Source organism: Nelumbo lutea, chromosome 5 (genome assembly GCF_056320005.1).
Source record: "Nelumbo lutea isolate HS-2025 chromosome 5, American lotus-T2T, whole genome shotgun sequence".
Taxonomy (NCBI): Eukaryota; Viridiplantae; Streptophyta; class Magnoliopsida; order Proteales; family Nelumbonaceae; genus Nelumbo; species Nelumbo lutea.
The window spans coordinates 14,785,112-14,790,538 of NC_142688.1; positions in this window are offsets into that span (position 1 = coordinate 14,785,112).

Here is a 5,427-nt window from a genome sequence, read left to right on the forward strand (position 1 = left end):
GACTGTATATTGATTAATTTTTATTCAGATCTTTGTATCACCGTAAACTCAATTGAAACCCTGCACTTTGAATTGGTTGTACAATTATCCCAAAAAAAGGCCCAATTGATTATATTGGGATTTACAGTACCAATTTGTAGCTATAAATTGGCCCCTCTCTCAACCAACAAGTTGAAGACAATGTAACAAAAAATCCCTTCCTTTTTCTCCTTGCTGAACTTATTATTCCTACAATGACCCACTTGCCAGACGACAATGTTCTCAACCTTCATCTCTCTCTCTCTCTCAAAAGAAATGGATAGGAACTCAGAACTCAGGAGCTGTTTGCCTAGGCTACTAGTCTACGTGAAGGCTTGAAAGCTTTGTAGTGATGACATGGCAACTTCTTAGTATTGAAGGATTTTAATGACTGACACTGTATAATGCAAGGCTGTTGTCTTCATCAGCCTACTTGCCTGACAAAGCAAACCATGTTTCTTCCATATCACGAGACAAATAGCAATTCGAAGTTAAAATATTGGAACCGTCCAAATAGACGGAGAGACCAACAACACCACGTGGGAGTTATGTAAGCTGCCACGTGTAGCACTGAAATTAAAACAGAGCACGTGAAAGTACCACCACCGGTCACCAGACTCACCACACCAAAACAAACAGTGAGAGACGATTATGATTGCCATATTAAGGGACTTCATATTGACTAATGAAATGAATCTCCTTAATAATGGAATGGGCCTGCTATCTCTATGCAAACTGCAAAGCATCTACTACATCTCCTTAATAAGAGTCCACTCCAGTCCAGAGTGTATCTAAGGTAGTATAGTAATTCCTGAAAAAGAAAAAATGACGAAGAATATAACGTACGCATGGCGTGATAACGCACCTATCCTCCTCACGCAAAAACAACAAATGAATGAAAAATGAAAGCTTTGTCTCTTTCAAGTAGAAAGTATGGTAGTGGGCCTCACAGTGAACCAAAACCAATGGATGATGATGGATCCAACTTATTCCAAATATCAAAGTGGTATTATAAATGGTCTCGACGCGTTTCTGTTTCCACTTTTTGTTTATAATAATAATAATTTACGATCCTTTTCCTGAGGCAACCAAGCTGGAATGCACCTTGGCTTGTATAATCTATAAAATAATATCCCCAGTACTCCCTGATTGCTGCTGATTGCGTTGTGATTTTACGTGTTTGGATTTGCAGAGAATGATGAACCGCGGGATTGCTTTTGAGTTTTGATTACAGCGACACAACCACCGGGCACCGGCAGCATGTGGATGAGTGATGAGTCCGAGTCAAAAACATGTAACGGCCGAGCTGAGACAGTCACAGAGATAGTGAGCTGTAGTATTGAATTTGAACTTTGAAGAATACCCCAGGCCCAGCCCACATGAACTTTGAATTAGAATTTAGAAACACTGTCCATCCATCCTGTTCCTGTCCGGGTACATGAGATGTGTTCGAGCCATCCGAATTGGCCGCAAAAGCGGATCGCCCATCGGATGGGAGGACCCCAGTTCCACACAATAATTAAGCACGGTTACCAGTTGGGTTGGGTTGGGCGTCGCATCTAGTGGCACATGATGACCATATGTGGTGTTATAACTAACTGTATGTAATATGCTACTGAGTGAAAACTCAAAATTAAGAGGCGAGGCGACGTCTTTGGAGTTTGGAGATACAAACCATATGTATCTTTCGATTGCGTGATGTGCAATTTTGGTATAAAATGGGTTGAAATGAGGGGCCCATCACATGCCCTATGTATGACGACGATATCAATATCAACATGACTAATGACCTGACCGATCATGACTACGACTACGAGAGAGAGAGAGAGAGATGACGATGAGACCTCAACTTCAACCCAACGCCAAAGGCGAAGACAAGTTGGTGTGTTCCGTTGGAAGTTGCTTTCCGTGGTGACTGGGAAGCAGACCACCACCTTCCTGTGCCTCACTCTTCACTTCCTCACTCCCCTCACTAGTCAGTAGCCACAATTTTATTCTCATCATATAATCGTTAATCATTCATGCATGTGAGTGTGAGTGTGAGTGTGAATAATATTGGTCCTCCTGTAGTCCCTCCCATGCTGTGAGTCGATGTGCCGACAGTGCCCCGAGACCTGGTAAATGGTAATAAATCAGACCCCACCTCCAGCACCACTCTATAATAATTAAAACCGCATCAAGGAATGAGGAATCAAGTGAGGCAAGTATGGAGTGCAAGATTTATGGATTTTTCTGTTGGATAGAAAAAAACTTCAATTCATGGGGTATCCATTCATTATTCACCATACCTTTACTACTGCAATAAAAGAACAAATATAAATATAGACTGACGAAACGAAACTGTGACCCCGATCCGAAAACCATGAAAACAAAAAAAATAAATAATAATAATAATAATGAATGAATGAATACAGCATCGTATATCAAAGGATCGATAATAGAAACGAAGAAATGGGAAAATCACAAAGACCACCAGCTAAGCTTCACACTGTGCAAGTACATGTTGAGCCCATATCTTTTATGGGCAATGATCAAACGGTTACAGTATCTGCTCCAGATCAGGATCCACATTTCTTGTAGCCATAATTATATATTTGCAGCTTCTTTACAAAGGAAATTAAAGCTCATTTATTTTCATTTACTGATACTTGCAAACTGTTTGTTTCTTATGCAAGATCCTGCGGATTGTGCTTGTGCAGTGCCAATTTGGAGTTTGAAGTTGAAGGGATGATGTTACCAAAATGGGCAAATCAAATCCAGACTGTCCGTCCATACACAACTTTCTGGGTAGGTCAATTTATTATATATCATTTATTTTCTTCATCACATTTATATCCATCCTATATGTAAGCCTTTGCATCTAACTGATGCTAGCTGTAAAAGCAACAATAATATCCTTCCATGGAAAATATGTAACTTTTTTAGGATACAATCCACACAAGAGTGAGTGATCTCAGAATTTCTGCTCCACCCAAAATCAAGTTAATTAATGTCCTCTTCACTAATGACAGAAAGTGGTCATGTGACATATAAATCTTTTCAAAAGTTCATTTTACCTCTGTTTAGTTGGAACGGTAACAGGGTTGCCCATGCTATTACTGTGAGAGGCTTTGTGGAATGGAATCCGGGGAACTCTCGGGATCCTCTCCCCCCCACCTGCTGCTGCTAGTATCGGATTTTGCTCCAACAGTTCAGGATTCGTATATATACAGAAGAACCAAGTTAATTTTCTTTGTTAGGTCGAACGTGTTGGGGTGTCTAATATTTGTTTTTCTTCTTTTCTTCGTTCTGTACTTCTGTTAGGTTGTTTAGTTTTCTCTGGTGTTGCCTCTGTGTGGGTTGTTTGTGTTTTTCAGTGTTTATGCGTCCAGAAGGACCAGAACCTCTGTCTCATCCAATATATTTGCCTTTTCACCACCCTCCCCCCCCCCCCCAAAAAAAAAACTTGTTTGTATTATTCTATTAAATTTAACTATATAAGGGTCAACTTATATACCATGTTAGCACATGCTCTTGCACTTGTAAATAAAATACATTTACTCTGATCCCATCAAAAAAGTATGCTAACATGCTGATAACATTCGGCCGCACATCTGGAGCATGTCCCCATGAATGTGCGGCCATGCCATGAGCATGTTAGCAGACCCAGCTCCAAAATTACCAATTAATTATAAAGGGCATTTTGATAAAACATCTATTTCAATATTACATAGGGGACATTATTTTTTTGGATTTTGAGATGGGGAAATTTTCTCAATCAGATTTTGATTTCTATTAATCAAGAAATTCATGTTTTTTTTTTAAATTTTTGTGGGGGCCAAAGAAAATTTATTTTTTTGGGTATCACTTACCCCGTTGGGGGGTAGATGAATAACTTTCCCACCTGGAGGAAAGTCACTAACATTTGAATGGGACAAAAATGTCCTTTTCTATAATGAATTTTTATGACTAAAATGGCTATTGTCTTATTTACCTGCAAAATAAAGAAACATGGGTAAATGCACTTACTTAGTCTTTCCTGAGAAACACTTACCCAGGTAAATGCATTTATGCAAATATATAAATAATTAAAAAAAAACAAACAAACTGGGCATTATTATCTTTTTGCTTAAACTCTCTTCTATTAGCAAACACCCTGTAGTTTCATTTGGGCTACCTACAGTCCTACACAACCCTTTGGGGGGAGGGGAGGGATTGGTTGAGCCTTCCCTAAACCCCAAATCCCCGGATGAGGGTCTGGAATCTTTAGATCATCCAATGATCGACAAATTAAAATTTCAGACTTTTAGGACAATTACAAAACTCCAACTTCCAACATGTTCCCTTAATTAATCTTATCGCCCGCTCTAAAACCTTCATGTCTACTCCCACTCCCCACAGGACCTACACCGGCACACCCACACACATGCAACACAGACTTAAACAAAAAAATAAAATAAAATAAAACAAAAATCTGATGTGTTTATAGAAACAACAAGGTGGCCAGATTCTTTTCCTGTTGCAGTTCTAAGACAGGAAAAAATAGGGTAGACCAATACCTCATCTAGTGTTTGTCCTTACCTGAGTAAATGCAATTACCTGGGTAAGTTTGTCCTAGGAAACACTTACCCGGGTAAGTGCGTTTACCCATATTCTTTAATTTTTCATGTAAATAAGATAATGGTCATTTTAACCATAAAAATCTATTATTAAAAGGGCTATTTTTATCCAATTCAAGTATTGACAACTTCCTCCTAAAAAATATTTAAAAAACCAATTTTTGAAAAAAAAATTAAAAAATATTAAAAAATTCAATGTTCTTTCAATACTTTGAACCTTGAGTAAGTATGTTAAACCAGGCATCGCCACCATCAAGGTTATCAAAGGACACACACGCCCCCCTTAGGAATACCCAATTAGAATCTTATTCCCCTCATCTCAGTGACCCACTCATCAATGAGCTCAGCTTCAATCAGTGCAACACAGGTTCGAACAGTCTTTACAGCCTTGCATTAGGAATATCTCCATGATTTATTTCTTAAGGAGATATTTCCATGCAAAGATTGCAAGAGACTGTTCAAATAGTGTGAGCACGAGTTTGTACCGACTGAAGCTGAACTCCACACCAGTCCCAACCAACCTCGCTGCCTATCAAAGCGAAAGCGCGTTCTGTCGTCTCCTGCTGAAACCATTGAACAATGGAACGAAGTACCTCGATATAATATTGGTAATTTCTGGATTCTAATGATTTATCCAAAGATTATTTTTCATTAATCTTGAAAAAATAATAGAATACATTTAAATGTTACTCTAAAATAATAAACATATCCAGAAAGGGGGTAATTATCTAAAAGACAAATTTGTCCAGCATTTTGTAAGGATATATTTGTCAAATGAATAAAAAGTTAACAAGGTATTTTACCCAAAAAA